Source organism: Octopus sinensis, linkage group LG5 (genome assembly GCF_006345805.1).
Source record: "Octopus sinensis linkage group LG5, ASM634580v1, whole genome shotgun sequence".
Taxonomy (NCBI): Eukaryota; Metazoa; Mollusca; class Cephalopoda; order Octopoda; family Octopodidae; genus Octopus; species Octopus sinensis.
In genome coordinates, this window is record NC_043001.1 from 86,678,423 (window position 1) to 86,696,311 (window position 17,889).

The 17,889-nt window shown below is 37.5% G+C and overlaps 1 protein-coding gene and 1 long non-coding RNA gene across 3 annotated transcripts in view; one reads left to right on the top strand and one right to left on the bottom strand.

Annotated features, from left to right (window-relative positions):
- The first annotated feature begins 9,145 nt into the window (after positions 1 to 9,145).
- LOC115212208 (carbohydrate sulfotransferase 11-like) overlaps positions 9,146 to 17,889 on the top strand; it is a 99,002-nt gene continuing 90,258 nt past the window's right edge. The window contains exon 1 of one of the 2 annotated variants that reach the window (XM_036502862.1): positions 9,146 to 9,233. The gene's annotated coding sequence lies outside the window, so the exon portion shown is untranslated. Of the gene's footprint in view, positions 9,234 to 10,026; positions 10,437 to 17,889 lie in introns of those variants that run through there. The other variant, XM_036502860.1, reaches the window with a different exon arrangement.
- LOC118763364 overlaps positions 14,955 to 17,889 on the bottom strand; it is a 32,260-nt gene continuing 29,325 nt past the window's right edge. Inside the window, exon 3 of the long non-coding RNA XR_004999114.1 lies at positions 14,955 to 15,213. This is a non-coding gene — a long non-coding RNA (uncharacterized LOC118763364). The remainder of the gene's footprint in view (positions 15,214 to 17,889) is intronic.

Below are 17,889 nucleotides of genomic sequence, written 5' to 3' on the forward strand. Positions count from 1 at the left end.
AGTTTTTTAGGACGAAAATATTTATATATAAAAGAAAGGTTGTGTGTCTGTCTACTCCGATTTAGATTCCTAACTACTCCCACATTTTGCAATGCAGCTTAACCAAAACCGGGTATCTTATAGTCGTGATTCATATCGAGCCCTTCTGTGTATTAGCGCGCGTCTACGATGAGTCTTTGATTTTACAAATAATTTACCATCATTTTTTTCCATTTTAATGCATATTTTTTTTATAAAGGGAAGTAACTCTCAAACTTCACACCAATATGCGTGCTCATATGCGACGTAATATCACATCAGCAGCATTTCCTCACACCCTCCTTGCACTTGGCGAAGGCAAAATACCAGGGGATGAAAATGGTAATATTGCCATCGATTCCATTTGTACCATTGTTAAGGCGCCTTCTGATCTCAGAGATGCAGTGTTCCCAGATCTACAAGCTAATTATCAGAATATGGATTGGATTGGCAAAAAGGCTATACTGGCCCCGAGGAATAAAACTGTTCACCATATTAATGATGAAATGCTAAAACTCATTCCTGGGGAAGTCTATGTATATCAGTCTATCGATACAACTCCTGACCCAGAGGACGTCATCAACTATCCAATAGAGGTACTCAATTCCTTTGAGCACTCCGGACTACCACCACACTTTCTCAAACTTAAAGTTGGTGCCCCTATAATGCTCATTAGAAATTTGGTTCCCCCAAAACAATGCAATGGCACACGTTTGATCGTTAAGTCCTTATCTCCCACCGTAAGCTTATATCAATATTTGCCTGAATAATCATCATAATTCAGTGCAATCATTAACAGTACTTTCAAGCAATTCTGCCCGAGCAACGCCGGGCAATTCTGCTAGTATATATATATATATATATATATATATATATATATATATATATATATATATATATATGTATGTATATGCGTATGTATGTATGTATATATTTGTGTACTTGTGTCTGTTTGTCTCCCTTCATCTCTTGACAACCGATGTTGGTGTGTATACGTCCCCGTAACTTAGCGGTTCGGTAAACGGGGCCGATAGAATAAATACCAGGCTTACAATGAATGAGACCAGGTGTCGATTTCTTCGACTAAAAGAGGCCGTGCTCTAGCATGGCCACAGTTAAATTACTAAAACAAAAGAGTAAAAGAATAAAAGAATATATATATATATATATATTATATATATATATATATATATATATATAATATATATGTGTGTGTGTGTGTGGTGTGTATATATATATATATATATATATATATATATATATATATAGATCAATAAATGGTGGGGTTGTGTTGACCGCACGTGGAGAAATGATAAGTAAGGAAAAATTTTTTTAAAATATATATATATATATATATATATATATATATATATATATATATGTATGTATGTGTATGTATGTATGTATGTATGTATGTATGTATACACACATACACACGGCAAACGTTATGTCCTGTTAAACGTGGATGTATATTACAAAGGCGAATACTACTGTATTCCCTTGAGAGATTTTATATAACCATACGATGCTAAGAGTACTGACATTTATCGCAGCAGACGAGAACTATCTAATACAACTGCCGGAACTGCTAGATCACATGATTTCAGTGTACTACATTTCCTCAGTGTCAGGCTCCATACTCCTTTACAGCTAAATCTCACTGCTAACGATATATAGAATAGTGATCTTTCAGTCAGTGATGCCGAAAAAAACCAGCAGCTACATAAACATACATTGTGTCTACATCACTTAACCAATAAAGATGAAACAAGTTGCCACTTTGCTTATAAATACAACAAATTCAATAGCTTTGGAGAACTGGAGCGATTAATTTGTATACTATAAGTACTTAACACTTTATTTAATATAAATAATATTCAATATAAAATGTGTTTGTGTTTATTATTATTATTATTATTATTATATTATTATTATTATTATTATTATTATTATTATTATTATTATTATTATTATTATCATTATTATTACTATTACTATCATTATTATTATTATTATTATTATTATTATTATTATTATTATTATTATTATTATTATTATTATTATTATTATTATTGCCCTTGCACAACTTCTAACGCTAGAGCTGTACTACGGTGTCAGCTGTTCACTACCAGTGAACTAAGGTAACATCTCTTATTTTTCGAGCACCTTCCGGAATATTCGAGCAGTTCCAAGCAGTGCTGTTTTCGGCAAGTGCTCCCCCTTATTGCAGCCCCTATTTGTTCCACGTACTTCTCGAGATTTTTGCTCACTGTTCCCAGGGCTCCGACAATTATTGGTACTACTGCTATCTTTTTCATCAACCACAAATGCTTAACTTCCCAAGTTAACCTGTCATATCTCTCAACTTTTCTTTCTTCCTTATCGCATACCTTGTTGTCAGCTGGGCATGCTCTATCTATGATCCAGCATAGTTTGTTTTCTTTCTCAATTTAGACTATGTCTGGCTTCCTATTCTCTATCTCATGGTCGCACTGAAGCATAAAATCCCATAGGATCTTTGCATTTCACTTTTTGACGATGCCTTCCGGTTTCTGCAGTATTGTCTATTCTGTATTTTACGTAGTTCGTTCTTAGTGCTTGCTCTTGGGCAGCACAGATTAGAGCCTCCGTTTCTGGTTTTAAATCACTTTTAGTCATCTTTTTTCTGTTTGTCTTATCTTCAACATCCCTATGAATTTGTCCATGCATTCTCTTCTTTACCCACCTATTTCCAGTTTCATTCGTTATTTATTTCTTGTATAGTGTTTTATCTTTGCAATCTTTCATCCTACACAAACCTGACCTTCTTACTTCCAATAATAACGGTTCTGTGGTATTTTATTAGATACCATGCTATGTTGTTTTCTTCTGCTGTAATGCTGTGTTCGCATCCAATAAGTCCTCTTCCCCCTCTTTTTCTTGGTACATACAGTCTGTCTGTGTCACTTTTGGGGTGGAGTGACCCATATCTAGTTAGCAACTTCCTTGTCTTTCGATCTAAGCTGCTTAGTTCGTCTACTGTCCATGCGATTACCTCTGCTCCATATCTAAGGAGTGAAACCGCCCAGGTGTTGATAGCTTCGATCTTATTGCGTCTGTTTAATTTCGACTTAAGGATCAGTCTCTGTCTGCGCAAGTACTCCACCTTAAATTTTTCTGTCATTTCTTTCTCCATCAATTTATCCATTTCCAAAACCCCCAAGTACTTATAGCCCGTCTCTTCTATCTACTTCATAACCTCCCCCAACGGTATCGTTAGCCCGTCCATACATTTGATTTTACTTCTCTTCAAGACTAACACCCCACACTTACTCAGTCCGAACTCCATTCTGATATCAGCACTGAAGGAACTGGGAACAACGAGAGAACTGACTTGAGCTTCATCTTTACCATAAAGTTTGAGGTCATCCTTGAATAACAAATGGTCGACGTTTTGTTGGTGGCTTTTGAATACATACCCAGCTTTGCTTTCCTTAGAATCAGTGTTAGTGGTATCAAGCACTGTACAAAGATCAGTGGAGACAGGCAGTCCCCTTGGAAGATGCCCCTCCTAATTTCTACAGTCTCTAAACTTCTTCCGTAAGCTGTCAGGTCCGTCCTCCAATTCGCCATACTTTTTCCAAGCAATCGCTCAACATTCGATGTAATACCAAATAGGTTCATACACTCCATAATCCAAGAACGTAGGATCATATCGTACGCCTTACGATAATCGATCCATGACATGGCTAAGTTACTTTTCCTCCTCTTGCAGTCTCTAAGTACAGTTTTGTCTATCAGGAGTTGATCCTTGGTACTCTGCACTTACGCTTGCAGCCCTTCTGCTCATGTGGCAGGACACTTTTTTTCCCAGATGTTCATACATTGACTCTGTGAGTATTCCAGTCAATGACGTCCACATAAGTGGCAAACAGGACATCGGCCTGTAATTGTCGTCCGCATTGCCTTTTTAGATGTTTTTCAGCACAGCACTGTCCTACCAGATATGAACCACTCTGGTGTTTCCAAATGTGAATTATCCAAACCTCTACAAATTCCTTTCAACACAAGGCTATGATGCTCTCCCACTACTTCTGCTCATGATCAGAGATGCACATGTCATCAACCATTAAGGGACATGCTCAATTGTTTAAGGTCAAACAACCGACAAGCAAATCTGTGGTATTGAGCAGAATATTTGCTGTTAGCCCATCTTTTAAACCAAGACAAAACAATGTACACGATAACACTGCCAATCGGTTAAAATCAGAAGCCATGAGAGCCTGTCTGGTACTGCATCAGGGCATTTATTGTTGTTGTTGTTGTTGTTGTTGTTAAACTAAACTCACTAGTTCGTTCATTTTTTTTTAAAGTTAAATTAAAATACATGGGTAGTAATAGTTCTCACATCGACAATGCTCATCTCAATACGTGTGATGTACCAGTTAAGACAATCTTTTGTACTTCTTGCAAGGATGGTAAGCCAGGGATCATTCTCATATAGTTTTCGGTTCCCTTTTTGATCATTCTTAGTGCTCCTACGATCACTGGTATCGTAACCGCCTTGAGATGCCACATTTTCTCAATTTCAATGAGCAGGTCTTTATATTTTCTGAGCTTGTCAAACTCTTTCGCCGAGATATTATGATCACAGGGGATGCTCATGTCGATCAATAAGCAAACTTTATTGTTTTTGTCTTTCACAACAATATCTGGTTTATTGGCTTTGGTGGTTCGGTCTGTATGTACTGGAAAGTCCCACAGAATCGTTACATTTTCTCCTTCAGTTACAGCTTCAGGGTGGTGATTATACCACTTGTCGGCAGTTTTGATATTGTAATGCCGACTTATTAGCCAGTGTAGATATTGGCCAACTCTGTCATGTCTTAATTTATACTCCACTGGTGCTAAGACTTTACATCCAGAGATTAGGTGGTCCACTGTTTCAATCATGTCGTTGCAGAATCGGCATTTTGGGTCTGCTCCATTTTTCATCACTTTGGCCTGGTAGTTCCGGGTTAATAGGCTTTGATCTTGAGCAGCCAGGATGAAACCTTCGCTCTCTGCTTTTAGCCCTGAGTTCCGTAGCCACTGATGGGTTTGCTTCTGGTCAACATCAGCTTGTTTGCTACGGGACACATATTTGCCGTGCAGAGGTTTCTCCTCCCACCTATCAGCCAATTGCTCGTGCGCTTTTTTCGTTGCCATTATTTTCACCTTCTTTGCAACAATAGTTGCCGTACTTCCCTCGGGTTGTTCAGTTTGGGTATCCTGCACGAGATCAATAGCAAATTTTTTGCTTTCCTTTATGATAGAATGAAGCTTCTTTCGTCTCTCGTGATTTTCCACGAGCTTTAGCATCCAGTCATTCGTTATTTCAAGATATTTGGCCAGTCCAATTGTGGTTGTTTTGTAAGCTAGTTCAAATTGGATCAGGCCTCGACCTCCTTGGGCTCTGGGAAGGTAAAGGCGATCTACGTCTGCCTTTGGGTGGTGCATCCTATTACAACTCAGCAGCTTGCGTATTTTCCTATCTATATTCTTTACTTCACTCATATTCCAGTTCAACACATTGTAGCTATAAGTAACAAGTGGAACTGCTAAGGAATTTATAGCTAACACCTTGTTACGTGCATTTAGTTCAGATTTCAGAACTGCACGAACTCTCCTATAACATTCCTTCCTGATCTTCTCTTTCATGCTTGCATGCTGAATACCAGAGCCTTCATTTATCTCTAAATATTTGTATGTTTGTTCTTGCTCAAGCTCTCTTATGACTGTGTCAACACCTAATATATATATATATATATATATATATATATATATATATATATATATATATATATATATATATATATATATATATATATATATATATTTATTTATTTATTTATCTATCTAATCAAAATAAGCAACAAGGATATCCAAAGGTAATGCGGTACGATCGTTTCATGCGACTCCATTTAATTGAATAAGGCAAATATTACATCAATTTAAAATGTAGAGCAATCTTCGGCTGCATAAAAATATAGAATTTAGTTAAATTCGAAGGACTCATTTGCATGAAACGATCGTACTGCATTACCTCTGGATATCCTTGTTGTTTATTTTGATTATAATCACTCCATTTTGAATTATATGGATAATACCATACTAAATTCTGATACCTTTAACTTAAGTACTATATTCATCTGAATCTAAATTTTTACTGAACTTATCTATCTATCTATCTATCTATCTATCTATCTATCTATCTATCTATCTATCTATCTATCTATCTATCTATCTATCTGTCTATCTGTCTATCTATCTATCTATCTATCTATCTATCTATCTATCTATCTATCTATCTATCTATCTATCTATCTATCTATCTATCTATCTATCTGTCTGTCTGTCTATCTATCTATCTGTATATCTATCTATCTGTCTGTCTATCTGTCTAATTATCTATCTGTCTGTCTATCTATCTATCTATGCATCTATCTATTTATCTATCTATCTCCTCTCTCCCTCTCTCTCTCACTTTCTCTCTCCCTATATATATATATATATATATATATATATATATATATATATATATATATATACACACACATTCACACACACACATACACACATACACACATACATACACTGTATTCTTTCTCTTACCACCATGTTCTTGTCGGAGCAACACATTCCACATGCATAATCGTTAAACCTAAAGGGCAATTGACATCTATAAAGTGCCTCCTACGAACTTTAGGTTCAACCGGTGCTTCAGATATACTGGAAGAGGCCACATTACTACACGACGGAGAATTGACCAAAATGGATATCTCAAGCGATTTAGGAACTTCACCTGGCATTTCAGGTAACAATTCCGAAATATCAAATATTCTAGGAATAACAGGAATCTCAGCTATTGTAACTCTAGGAACATGAAGTACCAATACTTCATAATTTGAACTACATTTCGTTCTAACACGTTTCTAGCCACTCTTACTTCAGAATTTATGGTTCCCTTCGGTTGTTTTGATAGTGATTTCTACTCATTGTTCACCAGCTTCAAAATTCCGTACAAGAATACGATCGTCCTTTCTAAGACATATGCAACGGCTGTAATATCTTCGCCTTTTGTTCCGCTATATATTGAATTCGTAGAACTCGATGGCGAGTGTCTGGCTTGAGCAATGAAAAACAGTCGGCAAGTGACGTTTGGACAACATTTCAGCGAGAAAATCTCCAGTTGAATGCGGGGCAATTCTGAAAGAGAACAAAGACTTGTTGACTTTAATTTTGTGTGTCCCACTTTCATTGTTGTTGACTCTTTGAATGTGCGAACAGTGTTTCTATTACTTTATTCTTTCTTACTTTTTTCTTTCTACATTTCTTTCTTTTCCTTCTTTTCTTTCTTCATTTTCTCCTCCGCTTTCTTCTTCCTTCTTTTGCTTCTACTTCATCGTCTTCTTTTCCTCCTACTCTTCTCCTCCTCTTTTTCCTACTCTCTGTCTCCTACAACTTAATTTCCTTTGTTCTACTTCTAAGACAATGGTTTCTAAACTAATAAATTCCACCACCCCTCTCCCCTCCCACCAAAATGTTAAGAGAACATATTGTTTCCTTCTCCCACCACCACCAATACTGCACTTCATTAATGTGAACACAGAATAGAATTTACATTGATAGAACTATTATTTCTTCACTAAGTATTTTTATCGTTTTCGTTAGCCAAACTGCTAAGTTATGGGGGACGTAAACAAACCAGCCCCAGTTGTCTAGCGGGAAGAGCAGAGACAAACGCAAAGCACCCACCTGTACAAGCACACACACACACCACACACACACACACACACACACACACACACACGCACGCACGCTCACACACAAATACATACATATACACACACATGTATATATTTATACGACGGTCTTTTCCCAGTTTCCGTTTACGAAATCCACTCACAAGGATTAGGTCGGTCCGGGGCTAAGTAGGAGACACTTTTCCATGGTACTACGCAGTGGAACTGAACCCGGAATCATATGGTTGGGAAGCGTGGCTAAGGACGCAGGCGGGGCTTAGAGACGCGGAAGAGACTTACAGACGCGGGCGTGGTTATGTGGTAAGAAGTTTGCTTCCCAACCATATGATTCCGGGTTCAGTCCCACTGCGTAGTACCATGGAAAAGTATCTCCTACTTTAGCCCCGGGCCGACCAAATCCTTGTGAGTGGATTTCGTAAACGGAAACTGGAAAAAGACCGTCGTATAAATATATGCATTTGTGTATTTATGTGTGTGTGTGTGTGCACGCGTGCGCGCGTTTGTACAGGTGGGTGCCTTTGCGTTTGTGTCTGCCCTCCCCGCCTGACAACTGGTGTTAGTTTGTTTACGTCCCCCATAACTTAGCGGTTTGGCTAACGAAAACGATAAAGATACTTACCAAAGTAAATAAGTACTGCAGCCTGGCCGCAGTTCAAAAGATGAGTTTCTAACAAGTTTAAAAATTGTGAATAATTTTAACCCTATTAAAAGCATGACAATTTGTCCGCTTTTTTTTTTTCATTTTTTCTTTCTTTCAAATCTTGCAGGCTTCCATCTATGAGAAACACTGTTGTATGATACAGCGCGGAGCTAAATTGCATTTTAGTATTCGATTACATTCTCTGCCTTTTGAGTTCAAATCCCGCCGGAATCTATATTACTTCCCCATCCCCCACAGCAACGCTTTGTGGACGAATGAATGAAGTACTAGTCGAAGAAGTGACGTCACATTCATTCCATTGAAGCATCAAGTCACTTTCTCCATTACAACACAAAGTTCTGTGGCCTTGTGCTGACGTTAAAACAATTAACGCTGCCACCGTCGCCACAAGCACCACCAACACCACCACCCACAATTACCAACAATGTATCATTACCATCATCATCATCATCATCATCATCATCACCGCCACCAACACCAATACCACCATCAACATCATTGTCACCACTTTCATCATCGTAACTTCGCTACCACCGCCATCACCTTTCTCCACTTCTTCCCCCTCAACATCATCACCATCACCAGTATGGTATCAACACCACCATCCTCCTCCTCCTCCTCCTCCTTATCCTCCTCCTCATCATTTGCAGTAGCACCAACATAGTTTCCGCTGGTGTTCTTTAGTTCTTTGTCAATTCTCCTGCTCGTGTTGACCGATGATCAAAAACTTTACAGCCGCGACCGATTCTTTTTTTGTTTTTTCCATCAAGGTAAAGTATATCTACAATAACATAATAGTCAGTCCTTCCCTTTTATATTTTATTTAAGACGTTCGATGCAGGGTCGAAGATGATTTGAGGATGATATTGTTGTTATATTTAGCAGGTAGGGCGGCGAGCTGGCAGAAACGTTAGGGCGCCGGGCGAAATTTTTAGCGGTATTTCGTCTGTCGTTACGTTCTGAGTTCAAATTCCGCCGAGGTCGACTTTGCCTTTCATCCTTTCGGGGTCGATAAATAAAGTACCAGTTTCGCACTGGGGTCGATGTAATCGACTTGGTCCCTTTGTCTGTCCTTGTTTGTCCCCTCTAAGTTTAGCCCCTTGTGGGTAGTAAAGAAATATATATTTAGCAGGTTGACCGACCACGTAGAAAAAACACAATGCAACTAAACTAAACTTCCCCGTTGACCAATCAACTTCATCGCCTTCATATAATGCAATCAGCTTTCGTTGCATTTTTAAAGACGATCGGTAAAAGACAGAGAATGATTTCACTTTTATCTTTAGGAAGTCGAACGACCACGTCAAATTAAATTCATAGTCAACGAAGGAATTGATAAATTCCTTCGTTGACCAATCAACATCGTCGCCCTCATCAGATCATCGTTCAACGCAACGGCGATGTCAGCATCTTTTAACATCGTGCTGTTTCTAATTTCCCCTTACCGTAAACTCCACTCCCATCGCAGTCACTACTACAACAACAACAACAACTACTACTACTACTACTAGTGTCTATTTCTCTCTCTCTCTCTCTCTCTTTGTTATGTTATTTATCTCTTAAAACGTGTTAGGAGAACTCCATGTAGGAGAATGCCGATTTTGCAAAAGCGGCTAAGATATTTATCGTTTCCTCGGGCGAATTACCGAGGATTGTTCTATTTTATTTTCACGTAGTCGCCCGAAGTGCGGTTTCTATTTATATAAAATAGAAAACAAATCCCCCTCTAAGTACAATCCACTGTCTTTAACCCACAAAAAAAAAAAAATTAAAAACAGCGATTACATATAGTGGAAAAAAAAATCATCTAGCAGTTAACAAGAAGAACACCCTTTGCATATACTAAAACCAAATACCATTCCATGAAAAAAGCGGCCGATTAACAAAGGAACGAGTTCCCTATGTGATCCCTACATATCTTATTCCAACGAAGAACTTTTTTTAAACCAACACTGGAACAACAAACGCAGAAAGTACTTTTATATTATTTTATTTCTTTTCGCTTTTTTTTCTTTATTTGTTTTCACTTCTATTCCTCCTCCTTCATCCTTTTCTCTTCTCCTTTTCTTCATCTTTCTCGTTCTCTTCTTCCTTTCCCATACTCCTCGCTTTTCTCCTTTTCTTCATCTTTCTCGTTCTCTTCTTCCTTTCCCATACTCCTCGCTTTTCTCCTTTTCTTCATCTTTCTCGTTCTCTTCTTCCTTTCTCATACTCCTCGCTTTTCTCCTTTTCTTTTTCTCTTCTCCTTTTCTTCATCCTTCACGTTCTCCGTTTTCTTTCCTTCTCTTACTCCACGGTTTTCTCCTTTTTTTTCTTCTTCTCTTCTCCTCCTCGCCATTCGTCTCTTTATCTTTTTTTTTTCAGCTCAATTCTTCTTATGTTTCTTCATTCATCTCCTCTTCCTCTCTTTTCTTCTTCTTCTTCTTCTTCTTCTTCTTCTTCTTCTTCTTCTTCTTCTTCTTCTTCTTCTTCTTCTTCTTCTTCTTCTTCTTCTTCTTCTTTTCCTCCTCATTTTACTTCTTCTTTTCCTCCTCATTTTACTTCTTTTAGTCTTCCACAAGTAATGGATTCGTTTTCCATTTCCTTTTATATTTGTTATTATGTTTGTTATCAAAACTTTCTAGAATGAAATGGAACTCATAATTCTCTAAATTCTAAATCAACGACAGAAAATCCATAGGAAATACTTGTTGACATTGCTGTAATGCCGCTGATCATAATATTGATAATGATGATGAGAGTGATGACGATGAAGACCACTACGACTACCTAGCAAAGTAAATAAAATACAAAATAAATAATTTTTTTACACAAAGTAAATAATTTTTCTTTTTAAACAAAGTAAATTAAACACAAAAACACAAAGTAAGGATCGACTAGTCACGACTAGCTAGCGCGGATGCGCGACTACGCGAGTGCACGCACCGGGACAACTCTTCTTAAGTAGTACCTAGTAGTAGTAGTAGTAGTAGTAGTAGTAGTAGTAGTTGTTTTTGTTGTTGTTGTTGTTGTTGTTGTTGTTGTTGTTATTGCTGTGTTGCTCCTGTTACTGCTTCAACTGCGAACCTTAGGACCTCATGAGGAAGGAAAAGGTCACGAAATTTTTTCCATCATTTCTTCCCCTCCAACCCCTACCCCGGCATTCCTGTGTTTCATGCCACGGAAATTACGATTTTGAAAGAATTCTTTTTTGTTGTTGTTGTTTTGTTGTTTTTTTCCTTAAAAACTATTTTGTTTGCATTTTTGTTACCCCGCCTCCTCAATTATATGCTCTTCTCCTCAATTTGGTAGTGACTGTGGATGTATAAATTTTCGAAAATAAGTGAAGAGGAAAGAAACTCGAATGCACCAATGAGATGAATTTCGGTTCTACTTTTCAATTAGAGTTCTTTTCATTCTTTCTAATTTGCACGCGGTCAGCAATTTTGAAGGCGGGAGGCAGGTCGAGTACATCGACCCTAATGCTTAATTGGTATTTATTTTATCGAACCCGAAAAGATGAAAGGCAAGGTCGATCCCAGCAAAATTCAAATTTTGGCAAAAGCGCGATCGACCCCACTATTCATCTGGTACTCATTTTATCGACCTCGAAACAATGCAAGGCAAAGTCGACCTCGATAACATTTGAACTCTGAACGTATACGCCCGGAAGAAATGTCGCTAAACATGTTGTCCGGCATGTTAACAACTCTACTAGTTCGCCGTCCTACCTCTCAATACCGAGTCGACGAGAGCAAACAAAAATCAAGCGTTAAGTTAACAACTCACAAAGAAAGGGGAAGATAATTTCAAGAAATTAACAATTAGTTACACAAAATTAATTACAATCTTGACGGAAAATCTGATGGTTGTTGCAAGCAAAAGAAGACCATTATGGGTATATTTGAGTCTTGTTATAGCTAATGACCATACTTATAGACTCGTCTACTCAAGTCTGCTTTCATCAGTTTGACTGTAGGGGACATCTAAAGATTAGTGCAGTCCATCGACTTTGTTTGCTCATAACTTTCGGAAAGTGCATAGTTTTTAATGAAACTTTAGAAAGATGGGTTTTCGAGAGTGCGTTATCTACGCTTACGAAAATGTATTTCTGTAAACATAACATTTAAAAATATCTATTTGAAACGTCAAGGGTGAGAATGAGTTGAAACTCTAAAAAATAAAGTTTATCAACGTAATTGCAATCTAGGCCCTCGAAAATGTACTTCGGTAAAATGTCATTTAAAAATATTATTTTCAGAAAGTTATAGGGAAACAAAATTGCTACAGAATGAAAATGATTTAAAACTCATTGAAAAAAGAATTAGCATCTTGTATTTCATTTGTAATGTTATCAAATAGTATCTACACTCGTGAAATGTTATCTATAAAATTTCATTAAAAATTATCCACATTTCAGAAAATTATAAGTTATCAAATTTGAGGGGCACAAATGTGTAGCTATGCCTGTTAGTATTTAATTTGGCTTTATTCTGGTCTAAGCACATCGTATAATTCCTCATAACTTTTTTTATCTTTTGGAATTTTCAGAAAAAATTTGTGAACTTGTGTTCTATACACGGGAATTCAAACGGCTATGAATACAGCTAAACGAGGGCGATATAAGGTGGTCGTCAGATGTGCTAAAAATAACAGCTAAACACCCCTCAACTCGCACAAAATTTTTCTCTTGATTTTTGCCTCGTTGTTTGAATTTCCGAGTGTAGAACATAAATTTGCAAAAGTTTTATAAAACTTTCCCAAAATAAAAACATTTATAAGGGGTATATGGCGTGCTTAAAGCAGAATCCCGCCTTTATTTTATTCATATATCATATATATATAACTTCTACTTTCTGAATGTAGACAGGACCTAGCCTTATTTGAAGTAGATAAATATAAATAGAAGATAAGTAGTGATACATTTAACCGACAATTACAAACTGATACCAGTTACTTAACTAGAGAGAAATACTATTATTATCATGTACATTTTATGAGAAGAGGCTTGTCGGGAGATCTGGAGTTTGGTGAAGGCCATATGCTCTGAGAAAGTTATTCCTTTGTGGGTTTTCAGCCAGTGGATTGCGGTCATTCTGGGGCACTATTGTATTGGACTCGGCTCATTGTATTGTCGCGGTTACTGTACTTAAAAAGAACGTAGCCAAATAATACACCTAATTTTGTTCGACGCACTAATTCTGCCATCCTGAATGTGTGTGTGTGTGTGTTTGTGTTTATATATATTTATTTATCTTTTACATGTTTCAGTAATTTGACTGCGGCCAAGCTGGAACGACGCCTTAAAGTCGAAGAAATCGATCCAAGGACTTATTCTTTGTAAGCCTAGTACTTACTCTATCGGTCTCTTCTAGAGCAGGAGTGGCTGTGTAGTAAGAAGCTTGCTTCCCTACCACATAGTTCCGGGTTCAGTCCCACTGTGTGGTATCTTGAGTAAAGTGTCTTCTACTATAGCCTCGGGCAGACTAAAGCCTTCTGAGTGGATTTGGTAGATAGAAACGGAAAGAAGCCCGACGTATTTATATATATATATATATATATATATATATATATATATATATATATATATATATACAGGGTGTCCCAAAAAAATGTATGCACACTTTAAACAATTGTAAAGTAGTTGTTTATTAAAAGACACTTCATTTTCAAAATTTAATAGAATCTACAGACATTATTTTATTGTTTTGTCAATGCCTGTTTTCAAACTGATGTCCGGTCTGGTCCAGGCACTGCTGACAACGCAAAGGAATGGAATCACAAATATCACAAAAGAATTTGTTTGGTATTTGTGTGCACTCTCGTCCAATGGCTGCTCTCAAATCAGTGACTTGTAGGTTTCATAGCGTAGAATTTGTCTTTAAGGTATCTCCATAAAAAAGTCTAGTGGTGTGAGGTCTGGTGAATTCAACCATACCTCTTCATCCAATCCACCTGTTTAGCAAGATCTCATCAAAGAAGGATCTCACATGGCAATGGTAGTGTGGGGGTGCCCATCTTGCTGAAAATAAAACTCCTCATCTTCAAAGTCTTCTCTAATGCTTGGCATAACAGAATGTTGCAACAAGTTCAAGTAAACGGGACCAGTCACAGTAGCATAACAAAAGAATGGTCCAATTAATCCTCTTGATGATAAACCACACCACACAAATATCAAATTAACATGGTGTTTCACCATAACATGCAGATTCTCAGGACCCCAGTAGGTGCAATTGTGGCAGTTAATTGAACCATTTAATTTGAATGTGGCTTCATCACTCCACACAATCTTTGTTGGAAAGTGTGCAGTTTCTACACATCGTTCCAAGTACCACTCGCAATGCTGCACTCTTTCGTCTGGATCATCATCATTAATAGCATGGACTAATCTTGGAATGTAACTTTTCCATTGACAATGCTTCAAAATGCATTGGACAGATGATTTTGGAATACCTACCTCATGACTCGCTTTGCCGCACAGATTTTCTTGGACTTTGGTGATTCATTTCCAGTACTCCTTGTTTTGTTGGGGTTGTTGATGTTCGGGGTCTTCTGGAATGCTTATCGTGGACATTCTGAACAGTTCCATCAGCTTCAAACTTATCTCTAATTCAAGTGATAGGGAGTTGCATTGGTGGATCTGTTTGAAACTCCCTCCCCAACTATTTTTGCACTTCAACTGCATTTTCACACTTCCAGTATCATTTTAGAATGAATTTTCTTTGTTCAAAGCTTAATCTGACTGCCATCATTAAATCCTATAGGTTTCATCTGGAAAGAAAAAATATCAATTGAGTTATCAGCTGCTAAAGTGTGTATACATTTTTTTGGGACACCCTGTATATATGTATGTATGTATGTATGTATGTATGTATGTATGTATGTATGTATGTATGTATGTATGTATGTATATGTATGAATGCATGTATGTATGCATGTATGTATGTATATATATATATATGTATATATGTATGTATATATATATATGTATGTATGTATGTATGCATGTATGTATGTATATATATATGTATATATATATATATATATATATATATATATATATATATATATATATATATATATATATATATATATATATATATGTATGTATGTATGTATGTATGTATATATATATATTACAGTTATGTTGAAACATGTGATGCGGGAAAGTGCAGCATTGATGACAAAACATTTGTGGAGTAAATAATCGGCTAATTCGACAAAGCGACATGCGTCCGTTTGGAGTATTCCAGGCCCTAACTTGTCATGGAAAATTGGGAGTGGTGTGTATGCCTATGCCTTTACTGATCTTGAGAAAGTCTCATATCGCTTCAATCTTCAGACTCCGTCTGGCGTTCTGCAGCAGACATTTGCTGATTTTGGGTAAGCCTCATCTCCATTCTCTCTTGAGACTGAATCTGACGTGCTGCTGCATGCGTTTGCTAATCTTGGGAAAGTCTCATCTCCCTTCTCTATTGTTGTAGGCATCCTTTTGTCTCGGGAGACAATGGAGTTGCGCATAAACTAATCCAGTCTGGTTTTTACATTTCATGTCCGCTCCAGTTTCCTCCCCAGTCTTGCGCAGGCCTGGGCTAGATGTAAGAAAATCCTGGATAGCCCAATCGTTAGGATTCCTCTCTCGACCTTGCTGACGTAGTCCAAAGGAGTGCAGAGCATTACGTTTAGCACCAGCTTGGTTGCAGGAGCTGCCGGAAGAGTGTTGGGTCGAACACTAAACCGCCTACGGGGCTTCACTCCGGATTTCTTTGAAGGTTGTCTCCTTTCCGTAACCCTAGATAGGGGCCCATACCAGGTACTGTCAGCCGGAGCCAGCTGAGCCTAGGACTCGTGTCAGGCAGGGTCGTCACTCCCTGAAGTAGTGAAGAAAATCACTACCCACTATTGAGACGACATTAATTAAAGGGCAAATATGTAATTGTAAAAACCTTGCAACTTTGCAACTACTCCGATAATTATGAACTGGTAATTGAATGGTAAGGCGGCGAGCTGGCAGAATCGTTAGCACGCCGGGTGAAATGCTTAGCGGTATTTCGTCTGCCGCTACCTTCTGAGTTCAAATTCCGCCGAGGTCGACTTTGCCTTTCATCCCTTCGGGGTCGATTAAATAAGTACGAGTTACGCACTGGGGTCGATGTAATCGACTTAATACCTATGTCTGTCCTTGTTTGTCCCCTCTGTGTTTAGCCCCTCGTGGGTAATAAAGAAATAGGTAATTGAATGGTAAATGCGTATTTTTATATACCTTGGACCTGTCACCTAATTGTATTTTGTCAAGAGTTTAACCTCCAGCCGTTCGTTATGTCAGGCAGCACACAAACATTGACACACCATTCCGCTGACATGGCGGTAAAGACAGAAAATTGCCGACACGTAATGTTGTTCACATTAGGATATGAATTATTCATTTATTTATCACAGTAGAATTAAAAGTGAAAGAATAAAAGTGTAACAATATTATATAACATTACAATATAGATCTTATTGTTTCACTTTTGACACGTAATAGCGAACCAATGCCAATATTATATTGTTTTAATTCAAATGGGGAAAAAAATGACATTTTGACATTCACGGGGTTTGATACTATTACCTTGTAATATTTGATTTGATTTGGTCGAGCCTTTTGAGAATGCTAGGGTACAGACAGACAAAGAATGATATATATATATATATATATATATATATATAAATATATATATATATGTAAATGTAATATGTGACAATTACTCGGTAGCGATGATAAAACTCCAAGTTTCGGATGACGAGGTGGAAATACACACCGCAATCTCTTCAGTTATCCGGCCATCGGAAAAATGCTATGAAAAATTACCGTTATACAAAGGGAAATTACTGTGTGATTGACCGTTATTAAGACAAAAGAGCTATTTGAATGACCGCTGAGGGGAGGGAGTAAACATAAGGGGGTAAAAAGTTCATAGTATTCGCGTAAGCGCACATGTTCATACCTACACATGCGCGCCCGGACACTCACGTGCGTGCGCCTAAGAGTATACATTCATCCACCCTCACTTGAAAAGTACACATTCTCACTCGCACCATTCGCCAAATGTATATCCCAGTGCCTAAAGCTCAAAGTGTGATTATTGGACCTGGCCTTGAAATTACCCTCTGTAAGGCCCACGTATTTCTTCGTCGAAACCGTGTCTTTAGTGGGTGTAAAGTCCACGGTGGCTTCGTAAATGATTTTCTCGGACATCTCTAGACGTATCCTTAGATCTAAATAAGAACATTTATAAGCCTTATAGGAAGCCCAATGATAAACTTAGTTATATTAATGTAGGTTCATGCCATCCCCCTATGGTATTTAAAAATTTAGTTAAAAACATTAGCAAGAGAATTTCTAGCCTCTCCTCAGATAAGGACAGTTTTAATAGCGTTGCCCCAGTATATAATAAGGCTCTAAAA